The 27326-nt window shown below is 37.6% G+C and overlaps 1 long non-coding RNA gene across 1 annotated transcript; it reads right to left on the reverse strand.

Moving 5' to 3' along the window:
- Positions 1-5779: 5779 nt before the first annotated feature.
- LOC311158632 lies at positions 5780-21555 on the reverse strand. The gene is made up of 3 exons (XR_014616476.1): positions 21453-21555; positions 8897-9107; positions 5780-8599 (listed from the first exon to the last, which is right to left on the reverse strand). It is a non-coding gene; the product is annotated as an uncharacterized lncRNA (long non-coding RNA).
- Between the last annotated feature and the right edge of the window lie 5771 nt (positions 21556-27326).

Raw genomic sequence — 27326 nt, forward strand, 5'->3', positions numbered from 1 at the left:
AAAAAAAAGAAAAAAAAAACAGGAAAGGGGAAGGGGAAAGGCACCAAAATGTAAAAACAGCAACTTGGAAAGAGGTAAGTGTATCATTTGCATCCCAGTGGCAAAACATACATGTCATAGAGCTAGCAGATATTTGCTGGAGATATTCTTCCCCCCTCCCCCCACCTCCAAAATGTCGGTCTCTCCAGCTTTCTAAGAGATGTCTAAACAAATGCAGAGGTAAAATTTGCATCTCTTCTCAGGTAATGCAGAGCTGGGTATTCACCTATGTTGAGTTCCCTTCTGCAGTTCCACAGGGCCCTGTTTTATGTGTGTTTGCAGATACTGAATAGGTCAGCTACCTGTTAATGGCTTATTAGGGTAGTCATTGTTTGAGGTATGAACAAATGAATAACCCATTTGAGGATATCTATAGTCACTGATACAGAAAAAATTAAATATGTCAGAAAGAACGAGAGAAATGCACACTTGGAAGAAAAGTAAATTGTAATTAACATCCTAACTTGAGTACATAACCAGATATTAAATGGTTTGCTTTTGACTAAACATTAATGCCTGAAACAGGTCTGGGAATGAGTTTATTGGCTGCCCTATCCATGATGGTTATTTTATAACTCATGTCTCTACAGCAAACATTTGCAGCTCATTGCAGAATCACATATTTCCAAGGGATGTTATTATTTCAAAGGTGAAGATGATGGGTTTTGAATAAAATAATGTCAGGTTTTTGAGCTATCCAAAGCATCTATAGACTCATATATTTGGTTTATACATGCATCTCCCCAAAAACTACATTTTCATATGTTTAAAAAAGACCACTAACATTTAATAAAAATTAGTTATTTAGAGTTCATAATGTCACAGAGATTTTTTTTTCCCTCTCAAACCACACCATTATTTTCTAGTATGATTTTAATGTTATTTTTATTATTATTATTTCTTAATGGTTTTTATACCTTTCTTTTTTATTTTTGTGTGCCAAGATTTGAATTTTGCATAAATTGCATTTTTACTTTGGCTGTCGGTGAAATTTGTTTCTATGCAAAGGCTGATAAGTACAAAGCATATGTTAAACCTCATATGTTTAAGTTCATACAGAATGAGATAGGACTGAGTAAATAACAAAGGGATTTATGAAGTAGATCAAAAGCAAATATCAATATCAATTGATTTGATATCAAATATCAAATTTAAAAATGAATATGATGATCTAAACAATTTTTTTTCTTCAAAAACAAAGAAATGCACCAATAAATGCAGAGTAAATTTTAGAATAAAGTTTTCCATGTCAGCTGTTTGTTAAAAAAACTAAGATGCCAAAAGATAATTTATAAACCTTCCAGAGGTCTCCCTTTTATGTGGTAGTATGTTTGCTTGTTCCTTGTTCCTATACCAAAATAAGCCTCAACTTTCTGCATTCAGAACCATGCTGAAATACCAGTCTGGAGAGTAATTTTTACATTTCTTGATTTTTGCTGCAGGTCTGAGTTCCCAGGCTTGCCCAGCATCAAGCAGAGAGGTTTGGCACTTAAACTGTTCTGAGCTCACCCAAAACAATAAGGATGAGTTCTGGATGGCTGCAAACCCAGAAGTGTGATGTTCAGGCCACTTACCTTACGATTTTTAATCTCTTCTCCAAGCTGTGCTTAATTCTTTCTGTACTGTGGAAAGATATTAAACCCAAATGGATGAAACACCTTTTTCTAGATCAGTGTCACACAGGGGCTGGGCTCTGCTGACAAAGTATTATGGGATATTTATTTTTGGCTCCCTACAGATACTGAACCTTGGTCTTGCATCTACTCTGTGATTTTTGGGTCCCCTGTTGGTCAAGAATTTGGATTAGTGTCATGCTCAGTGCTGAAGTGAAATCTATACAGGCATGGGATTTGTTTGATAGAATTTTAGTGACTTTGCTTTTTCATTCCTCACTTTGAATCAATGAAAGAACAACCATAGAGGACATTTTTGTTTAGGTGCATTTGTGTTGAATGCAAAAATATTTGTTTTCACACAAAATACAGCTCTGCTACAAAGACTGACCAAATGATTCAGCCCAGTCTGCCTTTCTTGGAAAGCAATGTTCATCTGCTGATGACTTTTGTGGGAAGAGAGAGACTGGTCCATAGTCAGAATAAAATAATTGAAAACATCAATAAAATATATATCCTGTGGGGGAGGGGAGAAAAGGAAAAAGAAAAAAGGAAAATGACAAAATGAAAAAGGAACAAAGGAAAGTAGGAAAATAGGAAAATGGAAAGGAAAAAAGAAAAAAGAGAAGGAAAAAAGAAAAAAAAAGGGAAGAGGAAAGAGGAAAAGGGAAGGGAAGGGAAGGGAAGGGAAGGGAAGGGAAGGGAAGGGAAGGGAAGGGAAGGGAAGGGAAGGGAAGGGAAGGGAAGGGAAGGGAAGGGAAGGGAAGGGAAGGGAAGGGAAGGGAAGGGAAGGGAAGGGAAGGGAAGGGAAGGGAAGGGAAGGGAAGGGAAGGGAAGGGAAGGGAAGGGAAGGGAAGGGAAGGGAAGGGAAGGGAAGGGAAGGGAAGGGAAGGGAAGGGAAGGGAAGGGAAGGGAAGGGAAGGGAAGGGAAGGGAAGGGAAGGGAAGGGAAGGGAAGGGAAGGGAAGGGAAGGGAAGGGAAGGGAAGGGAAGAAAAAGAAAAAGAAAAGAAAAGAAAAGAAAAGAAAAGAAAAGAAAAGAAAAGAAAAGAAAAGAAAAGAAAAGAAAAGAAAAGAAAAGAAAAGAAAAGAAAAGAAAAGAAAAGAAAAGAAAAGAAAAGAAAAGAAAAGAAAAGAAAAGAAAAGAAAAGAAAAGAAAAGAAAAGAAAAGAAAAGAAAAGAAAAGAAAATGAGAAAAAGCAAAGAAAACCCAGAGACCTCAGTTTAGGGGTGAACAGTGTCAGTCTCAGTTGTGAAGAATAAAAGGGCAATACAATGAAATATTTCTAAAATTCCTGCTGAGAGATTTACAGAATAACATTTCTTTCTTTGGGGATTTTCACCAAATGTCGGCTAATTATTCCTGACATTTATTCTGAGGTCCCATAGTGAAGAAACACATGACCAGAAAGATTTAAGAAACCAATAATAGCTGATTTAAAATATTTACTGACTCAAAACTTGGAAGGTACAGCCAGAGGGCTGCCCCCATACCTGAGAATGTTGCAGCTGTGCTGTTTTATTCATTGGAGACACCAAAGATAGAAACAGGCACTGGATGCTGAAAAGCCCCAGTGGAGGCCTTACTGTACATGTTCTGCAAACCAGCTTTGAGAACAGGGCTGGCCTATTTTCAGTTCCTCAGTCACAGTGTACTTAGTATCTTATTGGTTTCTTTTCTGTGTACATTCCATGATTCTTCAGCATTTCTTTCATTATTATTTAAGAGAACATGAGAGGACTGTGTTGAGTAGACCATTGATTTTGATGTTTATCTTTTTTTCTTGAAATATACATGTCTTTTAGCAAAAAAAAAAGGAAATTGATTTTAATAGAAAAATAAAATATAAATAAAATATTTTATAATAATTTTGTCTAAATTACTTCAGCAAAAATTACTTTTGTCAAAATTACTTACATCATTTAACTTACTTTAATAATATAAAAAATTTTGACCTCAAATTTAAAAAAGGCCTCAGAAACAAATATTGGATTTGGATAAAAGATCAAGGCCAATGAAATTAAGAAGCTTGCTGCTTACACACCATAAAAGCTACACCAAGGCAGGAGCCATAAGAACTTTTCAGCAATGTGGAGACTGAGGACACATCAATGGTTTGTGCCACTTGAAACCAACATTTCATAAATATCAGCAAAATGAGGCAGGTGAGAGAGAGCACAGGGTATGAGCAGCTGGCATGTGAGCAGCTCCTAAGGCCAGAGCTGGCTCCTGAGCTGTTTGCTCTGGCAGGGCCACCAGGAAAGGAGAGGTTTCCTCACACACATGCCTTCAGCATTCATTTCTGATGCCTGAGGTTCTGCCCCATTCTTCACTTCTGATAATTCACCTGCTGCACTCGGCTGGAAACTGATACCCAGACTGGAAACTTAATCATGTTCATAGAATCCCAGAGGAGTTTGGGGAGAAAGGGCCCTTAAATCTCATCTAGGTCCAGCACCCCTGTCATGGGAAGGGACAGCTTCCACCAGACCAGGTTGCTCAGCCCCATCCAACCTGGCCTTGAACACTTCCAGTGCCTCACCACCTTCAAAGTGAATTTCTAATATCTAATCTAAATCTACCCTCTTTTAGTTTAAAGCTATTCTCCCTTGCCCTTTTACTACATGCCCTTGTAAAAAGCCCCATTCAGTCTTATCATCTTCCAGGAACACTTTAGGTCCTGGAAGATGTTAGAAGGTCTTTCTGAAACCCTCTCTTCCCCAGGCTAAACAATTGAGGCTGTCTCAGCCTGCCTTCATAGGAGAGGTCCTCCATTCCTCTGATCATCTTTGCACCCTCCTCTGAATCCCTTCCATGTCTGGTTTATGTTGAGGGCTCCAGGGCTGGATGCAGTATTCCATGTGGGGTCTCACTAGAGTGGAGTTGAGGGAAAGAATCCCTTCCCTCTCCCTGCTGCCCCCATCTCCCTTGATGCAGCACAGGATGAGGTTGGCTTTCTGGACTGTGAGCACACATCGCCAGCTTATGTCGAGTTTCTCATCCACCAACAGCCCCAAGTCCTCCTGAGAGCTGCTCCCAATCCATTCTCCCTCTGTGCAATCTGTCCTTGTGTTTGGGATTGCCCCAGCCCAGGTGTAGACCTTACACTTGCCCTTTTTGTACTTTGTGGGGTTTGCACCAGCCCACCTCTCCATCCTGTCCGGGTTCCTTTGGCAGCATCCCTTCCCTCCAGTGTCAACCACAGAGTTGGGTGTCATTGTAAATCTGCTGAGGGTGCACTCCACCCCACTGTCCATGGGCCAAAAAAGCTGTTTCCTCTCCTCCTCACAGTTTTTGTGAGCCAAAATAACAATTCAAAATATCAAACAAAATACAAATTCTGTTAATCATTTCTTTTGATTTTACAGCTCTGAAATACTGCTATGTAATTGGAGCACTTCTTCCTTTACTATGATTAGCATAAATAAATTCTTTTATAAGATCAGAAATATTTCTTATAAAATACTATACCACAACTGGAAAAAACGTATTTGTTTTCCCACTTTGTGTATGGAGTGTTAAAATCAAAAAGTCAAAATAACCATTATGATCAGTTTCTGATTTTTCAATAAGCCTGTTCAATTTTTTAAAAAGTGTAATTTTTGACAGAAAACTTTCAAAAATATATGCCAGTAATGAAAACCTCTGATGTCTTCCAGCTGGTTGAAATAATTTCCATGATCATTGTAGTTTCACTGAATTTAAAATTCTCACAAATAATTTTTTTTCCAAAGATACCAACTGCTATTATTGTTGAATCTATGCTACATCATAAAAATGTTCCCCCAATTTAATTTAGTAAAAAATACTCAGTTCCTGTGAGGTACAGACCATATTATTGGTCAGTAAAATCTTCTTACATAATCAACATATTGGTTAGTAAAATCTTGTGATTTAATAAACATAAACAAAAACCCAGTCCTGTGACTTTCATTCATGTGCTCTCCATTGATTTTGCCAGAAGTCCACATGAGGAGATCCATTCCCTCAATACACAAAGAAATCTCAGCAGTCAGGGACACAATCAGTGAAAGAAACCCTAGACTGCAGTATTCACAGCTTCAAAGAAAAAATCCTGTCTCTTTTTTCTTGTTTTTTTCATTTTTTCTTAATATTTTTAAAATATCTCTGTCAGACTCAACTTGCACATGATGTTGGATTTAGAAAAAAAAAAAGGGTAGTATTAGTGAGAAGTAATTAAGCTTATTCCTTTTGATAGCACACTCTAGAGACAAACAAGTGTAGGATATGCTTGCTGTGCATTTGGAAGGGTGACATCATTTGGCATGATTCTCAGCAATGCTTCTCTATGCTGAAAATGAGAAAATTCCTTCAGGGTGTCTTACTCATAGCCTTTCATCTTGAAAATAATTCATATTAACATGAAACCTTCAATGTTGTTTCATCTACTATTTCTCCTGTGTAGGAAATAATGTACTTGGGAAGAGTAGCCCACTATTGATAAGGTTTCATCAAATATTTCACAAGTCATGGCTATTCTCAGAAATCTTCAGGGAAATTTATCCCACACTGGGAAATAAAAATGTAAACAGATAAATAATGATTCTGTATATAGAAGGGTTTACATTTTATTTCTTAACAATCCACCCTTACACAAATATTTACCCAAGCTTTAATCTAATAAGTAGTCTCATGACTGTTCTCCAGTGAAACAGAGGAAGAGCACCAAGGGTGTCAAGCAATTGAGTGTAATCCAGTGTCTGACACCCTCAAAGTGTCTGTAATTAAAGTGTTCCTTAAAGTGTTGCTGTACAACAAACTTCATTCAACATAAAATTCCTCAAGCACAAAAAGAAATGTGTCTTTATAAGAAAATGAGGTTTTGTGTTTTCTGGATAAAATCTCATGTGTATTGGAACTGTTACTTTCTCTGGAGCCATTTTTGCACTGTACCCTGTACACTCTTCAGCTACAATGCTTTAAATGACACTCATGTTCATACTACAGGAAGCCCAACAATGCAAACTTCACCAAGGAATATAAAGGTGAAATCTGTAAATTGGCCTCTGCCTTTGTAGGTTCTAGATGAGACACAGGTCACTCATTCATAACAGAGACCTCAAAGACACAAATGATAAAGGTAATTTGGCACTTGTTATGCACCACATATGAAATAGAATTATATCCACTGGAATGATAAAGCCAAATAGAAGAATCATCTAAGTTAAAATCTGTTTCAGTTAAAATCTGCTCAAAGGAACGATTTGATTCCCCTTTTCTTAACTGAATATGCTAATTACCAACATATGAAGAAGTAAAATAGGTTTTACTCTCTTCTGTGTTGCTCTTGGTGTAAGGAAAGCACTCCAACAAGACAATTTCCAGGCAAGATCAGTGAAGGATGGGACTCATGAATTAACAAGAAACAAAAGTGTGCAGTGGTGCTTAGAAGAGGATAATTCCATGCATAGGCAAACAAATGCTCAGGAACTTCACTTGTGGAACTTTAGTTCAGATCCAAGAGAGATTTGACAAAGCAGGTGGGAGTTACTTTCCTAAACATTTTCATCTATCTCTCTTCAGCTTTTCAGATGACTGCAGAGACAGACAAAATATAAGAACTAATCTATTGGACTCTACCTAAAAGGACACAGGTTCTTAGCCAAACTAAGTTTTTGGCATGGCAGAGCTTTGAATTATTTTGGTTAGGTAACTAAAATTTTCAGGGCCACACGTTTTGTCTTGTAGAAATATAAGACTGCTTTTCTTTTAGAAAAGTAAAAGGAAAAAAAAAAGGAAAGTATTTTTTTATACCTCTACATTATTTTCTTCAATTGAAAAAATGTTTTCCTTTGTAACCTAACACATACAAAAAATTTCTGCTGATTGAGAAATTGTTTATGAAAGAATGCAATTACTTTCTTGGCTGCTCACTTTGATTCCTTTTCTCCCTGGCATTGGTATAGGCTTTCCAGGAATTTGAAGATTAGAGAATATAATTTTGTTTATGGGGTATTTCATTCAGTATTTCTGTTCATCAGTAAATCTTTCCCTTCAGTTTCCTGTGCCTACCATTAATCTCCAATGTACAGCACAGCAGAGAAGGTAGTTAAGCAGCTTACATGAAGGCTAACTGGCTGCATGAACAGTCTGGTGCTTCTTTGACAGCCTGACAAGCTTGCCTTCCAATTGAATATACAGGATTGTGGCTCATTTCTTAGCAATGCAGAAAGTCTTCCCTTTCACCCTCTGAATATCAGTTTTGTCTAAAACAGCTTATTAAAAAAAAAAGATTAAAGACATTGGTCTTCAAACTCATTCTTTTTTAAGCAACTCTCTGAAGCAACCTTCACCATGTGCCTGGAGATAAAATATAATCTGTTTTCAAATATTTCATATATTCACTTCATGCATTTTAAGCACTTAGACTATCCAAGTGTGCTGCCCTCTGTGAGGAAGTGTGGTGTCAGCTGGATTCTGCATGTGCTTCTCTATAATGTTTTCATGATAATGCTAATACACACTCCCTCCTTTTTGTCACAAGTAAGCTTCCAAATTCCTACTCACAAATCTTAACAGACATTGTTTTCTTCAGAAGAGCAGAAATGGAAGAGATGTGAAAAATAAGCAGAGTAGGGATGACTTGTGACATTCCTGAAAAGGGTTAAAGCTTCACATGTGGAACCATGAATATATGAATGGTTCTACAATGAATATACCATGAATATATTCATACATATGTGAAAGCTTACATGGCTCTTTTCATCAGCAACAAAAATTATGAAGACTTGTTTTCACCTTTCTTTAACCCACTTGGAAAAACTTGCAGGACTTTTCCACAGGCTCCTTGTTACCTTCTCTCCTCCTGTGCCTCCCACGTGCCTGGCTGGACAAGCAGCAGCATATGCTGCAGCAGATTTACAGCTGCACATGTGCTGACTGTCCAAACATACATGTTGTGCTTACTGGCCAGATGGCTGCTCCCTCCTGAAACAAGAAAATTACTGGATTACAAAGCCTCTTCCTTCAAGGAAATGCTGATTAGAGCCATTGCTATCACCAGGAATTCATTCATATAAAATGAGTAGGAACTTCTAGTATTTGAGAAAATAAGTTCTTCAGACTTGGTTATGAATGGACAAAAAAACTCCAGGGATGGCAACAGCACATAGACAGATGGAGAGTTTTTCTTTCCATCTCCTTTGTGGAAGCTATGCCCAGATTTCTCATTGAACCATGAGAAATGGGAAGGGTAGCTAAGTGGAGAGATGTCAAAAAACCTACCTGGATCTGAAGTAGCCTGAAGATTTTTCTATACTGTTGTGTAGTGGTTTGGCACCCCTTCTTAAAAGAGGATTCATCACAGGAGGCAAGTCCTGAAGGCAAATTTTGCCCAGAGGGACCAGAGAGAAGATACCTTCCCTGTTGATCAATCCACAGCAGAGGATTAGTTACTCTTCTGATTCAGTCCATCTTGAGCTTGGTGGGCTTAACTCTAATGACAGTGGAAGATTTAAGCAACATTACTAACAACAGAACTGTGAATAAAAATGTTCTGTTTAAAATGTCAATTTATTGAAAACATTAATCCCCCTTATGTTATTCTAAATTTGCATAAGAAAAATCAGAGAGCAAGAATTTCTTAGGTTGCTAAAGAGGAGATGTAAATTCTGACTTTTCAGTGTTTGTTCTGGTGAAGAGGAAAGCAATTTTTATGCCTGTCCTGACAGATGAGATGATCCCTTGCCTACCTTTAGACATCCATCATGCAGGCATTTACATCTAAGTTGGTCACTATCAAGATCTTTACAGCTAATGGGAAGATTTAAGCATGTAAAGGATTTGGCTGAACTGTTATATTTGTGTATTTTAAGAGGCACAAACTGAGCCTTAGAATTTCATATTTATCTCTATTGATTAGAAAAGTCACAAAAAATATATTTCAGCCATAAATGATTTTACACTAGATATAAAAAATTGCCAAAAATCATTGTTTTAATAAAAAATATTAGCCAGCTTATAATGAAATTTTAATGTATTTTTCATTAGGTTTTTGTTGTTATTGTTGGTTTGGTTTGGGTTTTTTTCCTAGCAATTTCAAATTGTTTTTATACACAAACAGATTCTAGAAATAATAAACCTTAGCTAGAACACAGCACTTCCTAAGTAGCAAGAAGCAATTTATATTCTGGTGTTTTCTCTACTATCTTTCCTCTATAGTATATTTACATCAAGAACAAAAGAAAGCAAATTTAAGCTCTACCTGAGCTTAGCCAAATCATCTATTCACCTCCTCACCCCCAGTACTTATCTATTATTCTCTGTACCTCTCTGTGGTCCCCTGCCAAAAGGAATCCCATTTTGATTTTAGGATGCTTTAATACAGCAATCTTTTGTATAGCATCTGTTTTCATCAGCTCATTTAGCTTTTCTGCCTTGAGCACTTTGAAAGTGTCTGATGAATGAGCTGCCCAGTGGTACAGTTTCATGGTCCCTCATCAGTGGGGATCTTATTGGTGATTTCAGTGAGCTCACAAATTTAGAGGGGCTTAAGTCTCTCGAGAGTTATTGCTACAGCTCTAATAAGAAGGTGTTGATGGGCCTTTGGCAGCGTTTTACAAGGCTGACTCAAGGTTATTCACATTCTTTCCCACTGTACTTACAGCATATTATTTGTATTGCTATATTTTTGCTGCTGAAAAAATTATGGAGAATCTTTTTATACTCCAAAGGACAATGCCTAATCCTCTTCTGTGTTTTCCCCATTTTAGACTTTCAAGTAATTTTTTTTTCAGGGATCATGATGCACCTTGCTTATGTTCAGAAGATTCTTATAACTGCCCTTCTTGGAAGAAGGAAATTTACTTTTGTTCCTCATAACCTAGTCTTATCTTGATTTTATTACTGTAAATTAATTATGGGAGACTGATGAGTCATCATGACAAGGTTGCTATAGAAAATTACATTTATTCAAATTAATCTTACATGAAGTTAAGATTCTCTTACACCACAATTTTTCTGTGTCCCTTGATGGTTTAATATTTCTTCCCACTTTATTACCTGCAAGTTAAAATGTATTTATTCCTGTCATGTTTAAGAAGAAGTGCGTGCATACATGAAATATGAATCATATGTATGCAAGCATAGATCATCAAGCATACAAGCACAATAAATTCTTTCTTTATGTGAGTAGTTGAAAAGATACTCCAACAGTTGGATATCTGGAGGGGTGTTTTATTTAGCTAAAGACAACTGACAAAGCAACTGCACTCCGTTTTACTGCGTTTGTGACTGTCTGCCCACTTGTAACTGTCAATCATTTCATAAAACATCTTCCATCAGCCAAAGACATTGCCCCTGTGCTCCTCTGGAACTTGTAGAATGTAGCAGGTCATGTAGATATATATAAAATGAAATAATTGAAAATAGAGCTATTCAACTAAGAACTCATACATTGTATCACAAGAGTAATTTTTTTTTTTTTTTTAAAGCTACTGTGCAAGAGCCTTAGGGGAAAAATAAATAGCTTTATATACTTTGAGGTAATTTGACTGTAATGAGGCAAGCTGGTGGGGTGGGGGGAGAGAGCTGTAGACTTTTCATGCAGCAGTCTTTTTGGAGGCATAAGATGCCACAGAAGGCAGATGCTTTTGTTTGAATTGCAGCATGTCATGCAGATGTACGCTGGGCTTTACCAAGTGCAATATCTGAAAGAGCTGACAAAAGTAATAATCCAACCACAAAGCCAACTCTGTAATTTTAAAAATATTTGCATGTTGCCACTGCTGCCTCATATGATGGCACTAGAAGAGCATGGAATTAGAATTCACTGAAGGTGTTCACATCCCCACAAAGTAGGGATTATTTCGTGTCGCAGTGGTAGGCTCCCAGAATGCCAAGTCATTTGCACTGCATGAACAGATTGTATAATTATCTGTTGACTTTCTTGAAAAGAGAGTTGGCAGTGCAGTGTGATTAGGTTTTCCAGAGCTGGCAAATGCATAGATGAGGAGGCAGACACATGAGGACCATATCAGTGAAATTTTTAATAATGAGCAGAACCTCTTGGGACAATTTTTTTTAAACATAGGGATGAAACACCTCAAATGTGAGATTTTTGTTTGGTTGATTTGACATGTGATGCTAAATTGAATGAATGTGAATGTGGGCTGGGACTACCATGTTGCTGAATAAGGTTGGAAAGGTATCCTACTAGCAATCTTCTTGTCTTACTGAAAAAAAATTATATTTTTTATAAATCTTTTGGTGTCGCCATCAAAAAAATACGACTAAAATATTAACTAAGGCTTGAAAAATTACAAAGAACCTGTAATCCTACTTTTTAAGTAAATTTTTTTAATCTCTTCAGCAGGCCCTGAAGCCCTTTGTAGATGCTTGTGCTATCTTTACCTGCTCTACAGAGTGATTTTATCAGCATCTCAGTTGTGAGTTCACTTCTCATTCTTCTGTGGAAATATTGCTGAAGATCTGCCACTGCACACTTGGCTGGATTCTCCACACCAAAATTCAGACTGAGACTTAGCTTGAGTCTGTAGCTGCAATATACTAGGAGTAGACCCTCACTGTACTTTTCTACAGATATAATGTGAAATAGGGTAGATTGAGGGAAATTATAAGTAAATGAACCTAATTATACAACTTTTTAATCTTCCTCCTCAGTAACCTTCCAAAACCTAAAAATTAGCAATAAATCTGATCAACAGAAGACCTTTCCAATCACTTCCTCAGTGGATGATCAGCCTGGTTTGATGAGGATGGCCAATTAAAGACTGCAGGAAAAAATGTTTTGCACTACATGGGTGACATATGAAGGATGCTCTGTTATCTCTGTTCTATGGCTTGGGCTGTTCACTTTCATTTACACAGCTCTTAAAAGTCCCATAGTGCATTCTGGGAATCACAAATCTATAGCTTATGAGAAAACAAAATCATTTGGATGGGAGGCTCCAGAAAATAGTGCAGAGATACTAAGCTCCAGAGCTATCACTCAGGAGGTACAAAGGGATTCCAGAAGTTAGTGAAATAGTCACACTGGATTGAAATTTAAGTCCAAAATGGGTTGACTTTTTTCCATTGGTTAGTAGAAAAAAAATAGTAGAAAGGTATTCTTACAACTGTAGAGAAGTTTTGATCTAAAATTTTAAGCCATATTACAATATGTATGAATGCATTCACACTAGGGAAATAACCTATATTGTTATGTTTAGGTTAGGTGGCTCTTCCTTGTATCTATCAGACGTATGGAGTATCTTTCTTTTCCTTGATTTAATGAAAAGTAGTAAAGTAAAACTGTTAAAATATGACTTTAGAAAAATTCCTGGTTTAGATGTCCGGTTTTCTGAGAGCAAATATAGATTACATAGAAAATGAAAGTGCAAACATTTAAAAATACCTTTAACTACTTTCCATCAAGTAAGTCTTCTACCTGCTTACTGGATAATGTGGAGCGGACAGATATTCTATCGATTAAAGATTGTGGAATTTTAAAATTCTGGCAGTGTATTTCCATAGGTATGTTTGAAAAATCTTTGAATCCTTTCAACTATATTTCACTTCTGATTGGAGATCAGGTATTGCAAGGTGCATATGAAAGTAAGTAATTGATTCAGAAGGAAAATCAGAGGTTAAAACTGCAATTTTCTCCAAAGGAAACCTCCCATGTTTTGAATTTTTAGTAGCTGTCTGTGTTTTATTAACAACCGTAGTTAGATTTGACAGGCAAGTAATAATGTGGTTATTCATCTCAAAGACAGTGGACCAGAATACATTTCTGGCTCTATAAATGCATTTTAAAAGCTGAAAGACAAATTTCATTACAATAAAGAATGGGGATTTGGTAAGTGTAATCTTTGGGTTTTTATTGGTAGATAAATCTTTCTTTTCCTACAGTTGCTGTTTGGGTTTTAGAAACTTTAATAAATAGAGTATGTAGTCCCCTATTTATTAGTAACACTAATATTTGAAAGCTGCAAGCTGCATCCATTTCAGAATACATCTGTCAACCCATCCTGCACACAGGGACACTGAATACAGCCCAGTTACACCAGTTTGAACCTAGATCCATAGGGATGCATTATCTTCCCTGAAAAAATATTGTCCAGTCAAAGATAACACAAATGATGAAACCCTGTTCCCAATAAAACCTACAGGAATTTGTCCATAGGTTTATAGAGGTGCCCATGTAATGCCCCAGTGGGATATTTTAGAACATCAGACACACACTCAGGGGTATTGACTGTTGTTTCCTGTCTTGGCATGTTTTGTAGTGTGTATTTTCCTTATATTAATTGATCCTTATTTTTCAATAGCTAAGATTTTAAGTAATAAAAAATTAGGTTAATAAAAAGATATAAAAGGTACATCTGATGTAAAGATAAAGATATTAAACTATATTTGTCTGCATTTCCTAAAGTAACTCAGTCAGTCCTGTTATATGCAAAAATGGCAAATAGAAATGAAGTGTTAGTACTTAGACACCGCCAGAAATTGTATTGTAGGATTTCAGCACTTCATTTATTGCTACTAAAATTTTAAAGGCAGAATGTAAAACTTTTGGTCTCTTAAGCTCATTGTTTTCTCAAGCATTATATTTTTATATATCTTTTTTTGATTGTGCTGAACGGGTATCTATTTTTCACCAATTAGTTTGCTTTAATTATTCTTGATGCTTTTAATCAGAAAAAAGACTGTCACTTATGACTTAAATATCTGTTAAAAACCCCATATCATCCCATTTCTTTCAAAGTACTACATTCTAGAAATCACTGAATGTATGAGTTAGGATAATAATAACTGAAATAATAGTAGTTTCACCTGACAAGATTGAAAAAGTCCAGACATAAAGCAAGTGTCCCATGTTCACATAACTTATAAAATAGAGGCAATTCCTTAGGAATGTAATTTAATAATGATATAAATGGCAACATAAAGTTGTGATCTAGTGAAAGCTGTCTCCTGCATGGTTCATAGCAAAAGAATATTTCTTCTTTTACAGCTGTCATTTTAAAATTGGTATTCATAAAATATACACAGGAAAAAAAACACTTGGAATTTATTCTTTACTCTCCCCAGGGAGTGCTAAATTCTGGTTCGTTGTCATAGTCTGCATGCTATCCTTTCAGCTGAAAAACTGTGTGATGAAGGCTTATCTTGTTTATGGGAAGTTCTGCCAGATTAAGCACATTGTTCACCCCAGTATATGAAGGAAGCGAAGTGGAAGTTGTTCTCTGATTACAATAGGAATTGTGTGAAGTCCTAAAAGAGGTGAATACCTTCTAAATCTTTTGCCTTTTATGTTAATAAAACAGCAATACCATGATCCATTTTTTGCCATACAACATTGCTTCACTTTCCACACGTGTACAGGCTCTTCAATAGTGAGGAGAAAACAAATGGGTATATGGGAGTGTGAATGCTGAATGGCAAGAGAAACAAGGGCAAAGTTTTTGCAGGCACCTGACTGTCAGGTGGGAACCAGGCACAGCCAGAGCTGTGGCCCTGCAGAGGGTCATTAAAGAGCCTCTTTTGTTTCTGTTCACCCCAAGCTGCCAGGCCATCTGTAAATGTGACATAGCTGAAGCTGTGAGCTTTGGACCTTCTGGACTGACTTCTCTCATTCCCATGCTTGGTCCTTTTGTCTGAAATTTCTAAGTCCTTCTCCATTCAGGAAAAAAAAAATCTGGATCCCAGAGGTTCTATTGAAGACTTCATAAAATTTGCAGAATCATTTAGCCTTGCCTTCTAAAGAACATTTCTGTTAGTCATCTGAATTTTACTCTTTTTTAAAACTTTTTAAAACTCTTTTTTTGTTCAAAAACAAATTACAAAAACAGAATAGCTTATTAAGTTGCTGCTTCAGATTTGCACTGGATTATGCCATGATGAAAGATTTTGTCATGTGATAACTGTTGCTCTGGTAGATTTGTTGGACTCAATCCACCTTTGAGGGGTCATATAATGGCATGAACCAACAGTAAAATTGTTAGGTTCTTTGTACTTGTCAACAAGAAGGCCAGTGAATTAATGGAATTAACTCTATTTTCACTTTTAGGTCTTTCTTCTGATAATGCTAGTCTAGGATATTTCCTTTGTTATTGTCTTTATTACACAGGAATAACTCAAACAACAATTTTGGTTTATAAATCACAGTGTTTTCAAGTAGTGTGACAATAAATTCTGATTCAAAGCACATTTCCAAACAGAAACAGAGTTATGGACAGCAAGAACTTTACAGAAAATGTATCTCTTCTTTTTTTATCTCCTCACTGCAATTGGTCTCATCCTTTGTCTGAGCAATTGCTGGTTCAGGAGCTCCCCAATCAGTAAATGAAAAAGTTAAATACAGATTGTTTGGTTTTGTCTCATGAACAGAAATGTTTGAGAGCCAAATAATAAAAATAAGAAGAAATGAGATACTAATAATATTGGAGACAATCTCCTGTGAGCTTTGGTTACCCCTTCATCTCCACATTATAAAGCTTTGGCAAACATGTGACCATCCCCACATATCTGTCTTACAGTTAAATCAAGAATTTCGAATTGAACGCTTCCAATCTGCCATCTTTCACAAGTACTCAGCCCTCACAGAAACTAAATTTGTATGACACAATCTCTCTTGAATCCCCCAAATCAGCTAATCTATAAGTAATACAGACAGAAGGCACAAAACACAGTTTATACCCTTTTATCCACCTGCTATCAAGTCAATGCACGTCTGTTATCTAACCTAAATTGTTGGCAGCAAAGTCAGAATGAGCTTTCTCACAGTGATTAGATGTCACTGCTGGCTCTGTCTCTAGCAGCATATGCTACTAGAATATATCTGTCCTATAAACTGGAAGACTTACTGTACCAGCTATCATTTTGTTGAATATCAGATGGATGGAGCTCTTTATTCACAAGGTCAGAATTACAAAGTGAAATATAAAAAGGATGAAAAGATTCTTAATATCTGCCTAGCCAGCAGCCCATTTCATTTTGTATTTTTCTTTAGAAGTTGCCCAGCATTAAGGTACTTAGAACAAGGTATAATAAATCCCACAAGGAGAACTGATCTGTCCATAAACTTTTACATACTAAAATATGATCTATATTATCTTGCATAGATTTATTCCATTTTTAAATGTATCTATGCTAGAAGTGTGAGCTCTGAGTTTGTCTTCAAATTTTTGAATAGCAAGAACATCTTGAAATTATTACATTTGCAAGCTACGTGGGTGTTTTCCAGAGTCACTTTTGCTGAGCAGTGCACAATATGCTGTTTCAAATTTTATTGATTATTCCTCCTTCTTGTAATATGGGACAAATTGTAGTGGAACATCTGCTTTACTGTTTATAGCTCATTCATTATTTCCTCTAAGCTTTTCATCCATTACTTACTCTTAATAATTTTAAATAGTCCCCAATTTTCAATTTCTTTTGATGTAAATTTTTCTCTATAGCTTTGATTTGTTTCTTGTCTTTGATTCAATTTTGTTCTTGCAAATATATTTAGTTCAGGTGTCTAGAGACATGTTCAAGCTGAAAACCTAAAGTTATTTTATTTAGTGTCTTCTTAGCACTTTCATATTTGTCTCTATTATATTACATTACACAGGAATTAATTTCTGACCACTGCTCCATCTTCAAACATTTTCTTTGGCTGTCCTAAGATTTTCCCTCAAATACTTACGTTTCTTTTTCATATCAAACTTAGATGTATAGTTTAAATTATTTCTTCTACTTGTAGTATAAAATATCTTATTTACTACCACAACAATGTCTGAGCCAGCAATCATTGAAGCCTATAAAAACATAGGAATTGGCTGGTTCACTCATCTGCTCTTTAAAAAGGGCTGTGTTTCTCTCTATCTCATTTGCCACCATGTGCACCAAAGAATGCATAATTCCAATTTTATATGCACTCTTTGAAAAATGGTGGATAGGTTCTGGACACCACCCAACCTCTAAATCCTGAGTATGAACCAAAATTGAGATTCTGATACCGCTAATTAGGCTTGCAGTCAAGTCTTTCAAGGTTCTTTCCATTAAAAGACTAACACAGGTTTTGGAGTCTGGTGACAATTTCTGAAGCATTACAGCCAATTATTGTTGGTGCAAGGCAAGCTCTTGATAGAAGACCAACTCATCACGAGTACCAATTAATCTTTATCACCGTCCTAGACCAGGAGAGAAAGGCAATTCTGGTACCAGAGAAGCTAAATAGACTTCTGTTGATGAATGTCTGTTTTCATCTACTTTATGAAAGTCCAGGATGTACAAGGTCCTAAATTAAATCACTGCAGCAGAAGGTATAAAGTTTGGTAGCATAACCCAGTCTTTGTTTTCCTTTGTGCAGGGGCATTACTACGATGCAGTTGAGTAAAGACAAAAAGAAGGAGTTGGAGAGGGATGCTAAAATTATTCATCTACTGGCTGCAGGTATTTCTCCCAAAACAATAAAAAGGCAAGTTAGGGTAAGAGTAAATTCCTGCTATGCTATACCAAATCTGAAAGTAACATTGTTTCTATTACTACAACTGCTTTGTGTTAACTTTTAATATAAAATCACAAAGAAAAAAATAAAAGAAGAAAATCTACAAACACATACACACACAAAGGCAATAGTTATAAACTTAATTCCAGAATTGAAAATGCATCAATTCTTGGGTAAGCAGTCTTCCCAAACACCTATCAGTTCTATGTCCAAATCCTAGAGGTATTCTCTTTCTCATCTGAGAAACTCACCTCTGGGCACAGCCCAGCAGATTTACTTTATAACATGACTCTCATGTTTCAAGAACAACCAAGAGAAGAAGCTTCCCTTTCTTTTTCATGTAGTCATTGGTTAAACATTTCCTCTAGTGATAGGGAATTTGGGATCATTTATTTTCAAGGGAACATGCTACTCATAAGAGTACAAATTTCTCTCCAGTGCATCTCTTATTGAGTGCCAAAAATTTCTGAACTGTTCACAGACACTGTATAAGCATTTTTGTTGTGTCCAAAAATACCTTCAACCTTTCTGCATTTTAGGGACTGATGCAAAGATTTTTGAAATGCACTCATAACTCTTCCAATGATTTCTCTGATGTTTTGAACACTTTAGTGGAATAGTTTGAGGGGACAAATATCAAATAGATAAGATCCTAAAGGTTTCTGAAGTTGCATACTGCTGTCTCAAACTAGAATACATTCTTCACTGAATTCACTGGAGAATCCAGAATAAAATCTGAGTTAATGAATGAAGACTGAGACCTGCACAGGGTGTTAGTGCAGAAGCTTTTGTCATTACTTTATTTTGCTTTATTTTCCCTTCTCTGGATTTGAAGCATTGAAGTCACAAATGATAGCATCTGCTTTTAATCAGGAGTATTTTTTTACTATTTCCCAGCTCCTGGCTCCTTTAACTGCTGTCCTTGCATGAGAGATAAGAAAGGATAAAATTCTTAAGAACCACTGTAAATAATATGTCACAACCATAGCCACTCATCTGAGAATTGCAAATCTCTTGAATCTTCCTCTTCTTTTATTTGCATTAAACTCACACTCATAAGGTTTGAAATCCTTCATTAAACTTCCTTTCAAAAGGAATTTTTCAAATTTTCTTCGCCATGAACAAATAATACCATCCTGTTGCACTCTCCTCTGCCACCTTTGCTCAATACCCGGAACCATCAATATGAAAATCAGTAGCTAATATATTGAATTGTTGGGAAAAGCAAAACCTTAGCAACATAACCCATGACAAGGTCATTCTTTCTCTCCCAGGCTACCAAACATACACAAACACTGGCCAGCACTGAGGACAAGGAACACCTTTGGATCCTGCCAGGCTGCTGTGGTGCTTGGCCACAGTGTACATGTCAACACACAGAGCGCAGTGCTCAGGATAAACACACACACGTGATGGTGCAGACACCCATCCCAACCTGGGCTTTGCCACTGCACTCCTGCACTGCTTATGACAGCTATTGACTTTACAGATGATAAAGTGCTAGTTTTTTCTCTAGCAATATCTGATCTTAATGCTTCTTTTCAGATATGTCTTGAGCTGGAAAATGTGATTTTCTGGAAGCAGCACAATTACAGAGACATGCAGGTTTGGGTCTTCAAAACCACTTCTCAGCCTTTTACTTGCTTTACAGGAACTTTTTTTACTGGTATTTTGAGACACTCAGTTTTCCAAAGAATCTTGGATGGACATTAGGTACCCTAGGCAAAAAAGCAGTTCATCCCTTTAGCAGGAGCAAATACTTCCTGCAGAAAAAGATTTGAAGCCACAGATGAACTTCTCTGTGAGCACTTCCAAAATTGTGTTTTTATTAATGTCTTTCATCTCAGATGACAGGATAATTAATCATAATTATAAAGATAACCTGAGTTTGTGAAGCTTGCTCTGAAATAGAGTAGTGGAATTAATTTCTAGATGGCCTTTGTATATACAGCAGGGTTTTCAATACTTGTGAGAGAAAATGCCTCCACTCAACACAAACATTGAAAATGACACACTCCTCTTTTCTCTGGATAAAAAAGAAATTTGACCAAATAAACAAAATACAGCTCTGATTTTCAGCTGCATAATTTTAAGAGTGCCAGCAGTAAATGACTGTGCTGAACAGCTATATAAATATATAAATGCATATGTCATGGCAGCATGTATATCTTTCTAGAAATTTTGTCAAATACTTACTATACTATACAGCAGGTACAAGAAATTTATTATCAGAATAGGTTTTAGAGAGCAGAAACATCTCTGTGTGCATAGGATTTACCTGCTGGCTTTGTATCCAGGGCAGAATGTCATAAAAGCAGCTCATTAACACTGAGCTTTTTCAGGTCCCAGAACTGGGACTGCAGCCTTCACAGATGCTCTGCTCAAGGCAGGTTCTCTTTATGATAAATGCAGAGAAACATGCATTTTTAAGGTGCAATTCATCTGGCTTGTTTAAAGCAGTCACTTTAAGATGTGATGAATCATACCTTAGACTCCATTGGCAGTACTAATGAAAATTCCTTAGCTGTAAAGGATGTCTATGCTGACTGACTGAGACAAATTGAGCCCGAGAAGCTTAATATGGTGTAATCATTATGGTTTCCATTAGCAATTTTGCAAAGCCTTGCTGTATACATATGGGCAATTATATTTTTTGAGAATTAAGGCACCTAAAATTAATAGGCTTTCTCAAAATCTGGGAACCTTGACTTTTCAGTGAAGGATAGACAGGCATCAGAATGAAAGCAGGTGTCTTTTGGTAATATTGGTGTTAATTTCTCTGTGTGTCATCTGTTACATATAGAAATTGTGAATTATAATATTAATCTTATTATGACCTGGTTTGTCTTTATTCATTCAGATTTATAAAGTGCTTGCTAAATGCAAAAGGATACAAATGCCAAGCATTATTAGCTGTGTTATTCCTCTTTATTACTGTCACCTACTTATATGTATTTTCAACTCAGTTTAAATTTTCACCCCCAGGTCATATTTCCTTTCTAACTACATTAGATATTTAACTGTCCATCACTATGCCTTGAACCCTCTGAATTTTTTCATCAGTACATTTGTGATTCAGAGCATATTCCACAATGCCCTTTTCCACTCTATATTGAGTGTGCTTTCCATGTGCTATTAAAGATTCAGCATCACAAGCTATCATTTTATTAATTTTAAGACACTTTTTTTATCAACAGATGAACAATCATGATGATTAAAAACGCTTCTCCTCTCAAGGGCTTGTACAGTATTTTGCGTTCTCTGGCATGTTGATTAGTTATGTTGATTGAAAATGAGTGAAAAACAGAGACAACTTATTAGCCAGTTTAGTTAGCTGCTACTTACATTAATGAAAACGTCTGGATACATGCCCATTAAGGATACTTGGGAGATCAGAGGTTGAGAAGTGATTCCTTTGCTTCTCTCTGCTGACAGCTTGGAAAGGATCATACCCAGGAATGGCTGTTGAGGCATGCACAGCCTCCAGATGGAAATGCTGCTGCTCTGGAGCCCAGTCCAAAACAGAGCACCCTGAGAGCAGGGCAGCCAGCCTGGGTGGGTGTCTGCAGGCACCCTCTGAATGCTGGCACTGCAGGTGCTGCTTTGGCAGTAGAAATATTTATCAGCAGAAACAGAAGCAGCAGCTCCTCTCCTGCCACTGCTAACAATACCAGGCTTGCTTTCATTGCCACAGAGGCAACGATGGAAATAAGGGAGGGCATGGAGCTGGCTTTCTGAAGGAGAGCTTTGGGCATTTTCTGCACAATTTATTTATTTATGGGGCCAACTCAGAGTGCCTTTAAGGAAGCAAAGTAATTTCTTACATATATGTATTTCATTTCAGCTGATGACTGGCAGCTTTGGTCTGAGCACGAGCCCCACTCTCTCAGCTGTGTACAGCTGGTGGGATGCACTGGTGGCCCATGGTGGGGGAGGCAGGGAGAGGGCAGGAGAAATGTTGCCAAGGTTCTTCAACATTTGGAATTGCAAGGATAAAAGCAGTAAAGTGATTTGCCCAAGGTGATGCAGTAAGTGCCAGGAACTGAATCCAGATCCTCTGAGTCACAGCCCAATGCCTTAATCAGCTGACCATGTTTCCAAGCATTTGGCTTTACAAAATCATTTGGCCTGATTTACTGGCAAAGTCATACGATAGTGAATTTTCCCACTACAAAAAGTCAATGACCTAAAAAAAAAAAAAAGAAGGCATAGCTTTTCTTTTCTTTTTTTTCCCTATTAACTGGAAGTGTATCATACCTGAGCAATGCTGTAAAATAAATGCTGAAAAGAAAGGAAGACAATAGAAACCAGGCGTACTGGTAATTTGTTATAAGGAACTGTGCATAGAATAAAAATCAAGGATCTTACCATCAAAAAAACATTTGCTTCTTGCCTGCTGCTGCTTGGATAATGAGAAAGGGTTAAGAAAGAGTTTGGAGGACTTTGCCTGTGATTCTTAAGCCACTGATTCTCCACTTGTTTCTCCATTTTCTTTCATTCTTTCTGAGCAAATAAACCAGATTTGATCCTGACCTTGCTCTAAAGCTGGAATCCACCGGAATTTCTGAGGTGTTCAATCATATGTACTCTGTAATGTCCATGTACCATGTTATTTTATTTTTTTTCTACTCATTCACATTTTGAATTTTTTTAATACATATGTATATTAAATATAAATTTCTTCCACTCTTGTGGACTTTGGCCAGGTACACAAAAGTTACCCCTTTCTGATACTTAGCGTTAATGCTGGCTTACTGAACAAGTCTGTGCATATCTGTGGGTTTAAACACAGATCTGCTGAATTAGCACTGGAAAATTCAAATAGTTTCCATTTGTTTCTACTTGCTGTCCCAGTAGGAAAATGGATATTTTACTGCAACTGTGAAAAGCAAGATGAACTATGTTATTCAGTGCCTAAACAGAGGAGAGGTTCTCCGTACATAGTTTTCCTTTACAAACCAGTTACAAGCCTTATTTTTACAGCGTAACAGCCCAAAAGTTTCATCAAAGAGATTCTTCTAGAGGGGCACTATCTCAAAGCCTTCTGCCCTGCAGGTTTTATCCCCTGTGAATGGTGGTGGTGATCTCCAGAGAAGAGCTGCTGCTGCCTGGAGAGGAATCTCATACTGCATGTCACTGGTGTACAGCACTGGTGCATTGCAGTTTTAATCATTGAACTTCATCATCTTTTCTGCAGGGGAGAAAATTTCTGTCATGACATTCATAGGCATCTTTTGGGATACTTGTATCTGCCATTCTTTAGTTAGATTAATGGACAGGAATTAGCACATAGGAAAACTGAGGGGGAAAAAAAGAACCCTCTCTTGTGGTATTCTGCTGAGAAGTCACCAGGAGATAAACACAGCACATGTCCACCAGCTCACAGCATGTATTATTTCATTGTCTCATCTGCTCATTGTGTTTAGTAAAACATCCACTATGCAAAGTGTTTAAGTCTGTAAGAGTAGTGTCCTTGTGCTCAGACTGCATTCACCCTCTGAGATTTTGCTAAAATCCTCATCCAAGGAGAGAAAACACAAACAGCAGCAACCCAGAATGTAGAAGTGGAGTGAGTAATTGTCTCCTTAGCTGTGGCTAAGGAGGTTGATGCAGCTCCTGGAGAAGAAGATAGCAAAGCAACAACTAGAGTGATTAAATTTTCTTTTTCTCCTTTCTTTTAAGAAGGAAGCTTATCCAACAGGCAACTATCAGGCCAGGTGATTACAATAAATAACACTGCTTTTTCAAGTAAGCTTGCACATATTGAACCTCTTCTGTACAGAGTACCTTAAAATCCTAATGGAAATACTTCATCTGTCTATTGGAGGTTAAAGGAAAGTTCACAGGATTTACAGATTTAGAAAAAACCCAATGTGATGGGAGAGTTTTATGATTTAGATGTATACACAAATCCCTAAACTGAGCCAGAAAAAGCTTTGGATAATTTTGAACATACCTAATATGATCAGGGGGAGGAGAATGACAAGATGCTCTATTTCAGACATGAGAATGCCTTTTTTTTATTAGATTTTGAGTCATTAAAAGTCCAGTATAATAAAACACTATGAAATGAAGGATAAAGCATGCTGGAGGTACTTTGAGTAAAAAGAGCTTCAGATCCACCTCTGATAGAAGAGAATGGAACAATAACCCTGTGTCATCTGCCCATATCAAACCAGGATTTTCTGTAGGTTTAAAAAAACTGAGAGGAAAAATATTCAGGAAGATCTTTATACTTTTATTGTCTTGCACTGCATGGCAGCACACAAGAGAATACAAAGAGAAGTGGGCCAAAAGCCATGTTCATGTAATCCTGAGTTAGCAGGCAGTAGATCAAATTTATACCTAAAGAATATGCTTCTCTGATAACAGTAAAAAAGTGTGTTGTAAATTAGCATGAATATTAAGCAAGGTAAGATAAAAAACACATCTCATTCCTGGGTACAAAAATATCATTGTCTAATTTCCGCTGAAATGTGTCATAGACGTGCCTTTTATTCAGCATTTTGAAATAAAAATGGATAATATTACACTTCTCAATAGTATAGTTATGCAATTCAATGGGGGATGAAATGTCATGATTTAATAAATAGGATAAAGATTAGTAAAATAATCTAATCACTGTTCTCTCTTTTTTCAGTCACCACTGGGGATGGAAAAGAGCAGGAGAGGAAGATTAATTTGAGGCTTTATGCAGATATGGGTCAGTAGTCCACAGCTTTCCTGTTTTTTGTAAGTGCTAACATGCTTCAGCACTGAGAAGTTTGCTGAGAATGAGGCAGTGATTGTAAAGGAACCATTCTCTTCCCTGAGCAAGCAGCAGTGGGAGTGTTTGTCTCTGCACGTGGCACCCAGACACCATCAGGTCTGCTCTGCTCCCAAGGAGTGCAGAGGGTACTTCTACAAACAGGTGGTTTTCAGTCAAATTTTTGTCTTGGATGCTCTTCCTGGGTTTAGCCATATTTAGAACTAGCTTTGAGATGATCTTTGCAGTCTTATGCTGCACGGGCTCCTAGGAGGTCTGGATGGACTGTCCTCCCTGTCTCATATTGCTCCACAGCCACTTCACAGCACCACAGTCAGACAGAGAGGAAGAAGCCTGATCTTGGACTAGTTTCAAGCTCAAGCTCTCAGATATTTCCTGGGTGTCTACTTACATGCAGTTAAGTCCTGCTTTGGAGCCACAGCCCTCCCATTGACCCCCAACTTCTTGGAGGTCCACAATTTAGTAAGAACAAGCTGTGGTGAGCGGGGCTGTGCAAGGTTCTGTCTGACTGTGTATTTTCTCAGAGGAACGTGTTGTCTGAACGCCTACACCACTATTCCAGGCACCAGGCATGTTGGATTAATTACAGGCATATGATGGCACCCAGATGAGTCAGTGATTTCAGCAGCCACATACGATCCCTTCTGCTTTCATGCAGTGGGGAGGCAGAGCCTCAGCCGGGCTCTGATCTCTCAGCAGTTTTGGCCTGCCCTGTGCTGTACCTGACTCCCCCCATTAGCTCAGTGTGCAGAGTCAGATACACAAAGTACCAGAGTGCTCTCACACGAGCTGCTGTTAACAGACAGCGTTTTTCCTGCCTAAAGAATATGCCTGTAGCCGGTCTCTTCACACTTCTCCCCGCACACACATTTTGAGGTTTTCATCAGTTATTCACTCTGCAGCCTCAGGTTGCCATCAAGTCTGAAAGTCACTGCACAGTCTAGATGCTTGTGAATTTATCATGTTACCTTTTCAGCCTCTGGCCTCAAGATTAAAAGCTCCTTCTGGGTTCACTTCAGTCCTAACAATGTAGCTGCATGATACATTTCTGTTCTGTCTCTGTCACCACTGATGACAGGGACTTACGAGGGCAGGGTGCTGAGTCATAAAATACATCTAGAGCAAATTCAGCTCTTAGGAGAAAAACTAGGCTGGGCATAGAAAAATTGTTCTGTTTGAAATTTGGGTAAAAAGTCATTGTCATCATAAATTCCCCTACGTTAGGGTAGAGATGGTTTTTTCAGAAATAGCTGCAACTGAGCTGCAGGCACTCCAGATCTCTCTGGGTACAATTTTGGTGGGAGATCAGAAGAGCTGCATTATTTATGCTAGTAAGTGTTATTCCATGACATTCATCACAACCAGACCCAGGTGTATGCAAAGCAAGCCACCTGTTTATCCTGTCTAATATGCCATGCTTATAAATCACTTACTGAAAAAAATAATGGTGCTAATTGCTATAACAGCCTGACCTGTGCTGCACTTCCTGGGCAGAATCTGTGGCCCTGTGAGGTGTCAACTAAGGAAGGAGAATGCTGTGACAGAAGAGCCAGAGGCAGCAAGTTACGAGGCAATTTGGAGAAAGAGCAGGCAAAAGGGAAGGTAAAAAGGCTATGGCTCTGCTGGTGCCATTGCCTGCAGCAGGGGGTTGGAAACCCAGGTCATCCCCTGCTGTCAGTGAAAAAGAAAGGAAGGTTTCCACTAAGACACGAGGGAGGATAAAGCAGCAGTAACTGACCACAGTTTTTGGGGTTTGCCATCCCCATTCTCCACTTCCTCATCAATTTCCCTACCACTGTCCACTCTTGGCCAGGAAGCCAAGCAATGCTTCAGCCCTTCATCTCCAAGGTGGCAAAATTCAGTTTAGCCCACACTGCCTGAGAGCCTTCAGGCAGCTCTGACGTTCATTCATGTGATGTTTAAAAGCCTGAACAATCATCTGACACTGTCAGAGCAAGTGCAGATGAGTTGACTCCCTGAGGCAACCCAAAACAATGTTTGCTGAGTCTCAAAAGCTGTTTACCATGAAAACATAGAACTGCTCCATGGAAATCTGGTGCTGTGCCTTGCATCACATGAGCACTATGTCAATGTTGCTGCTTTTTTCCCTGTTTAATCTGTCGCACTTTTAAATCATTTACTCAAAAAAGGTTCCTAGATGGAACAACTGTGATGTTTGCAATATCAGCAAAGATCTGTTCTAGACTGCCTGGGCAGAATCCATGGTCCAGTGAGGTATGCAACAAAGGAAGGTGCATGCTGCCATAGAAGTCAACAATATGTATTAATGATTTATCGGCCTTTCATAGACTGGGGTTTAAAAAGCTTGGGATTAATTTATATAAAGCTCAGAAAACCTTTGTGCTAGTCAGAAACAATTGGTGGGAATGCTTGGATCGATGCTAGATGAGCTGTTGACTTTAGTAAAATTATTGATGAGATTTTCTCCATGT

The sequence above is a fragment of the Fringilla coelebs genome (assembly GCF_963513975.1).
Source record: "Fringilla coelebs genome assembly, chromosome: 1".
Lineage (NCBI taxonomy): Eukaryota > Metazoa > Chordata > Aves > Passeriformes > Fringillidae > Fringilla > Fringilla coelebs.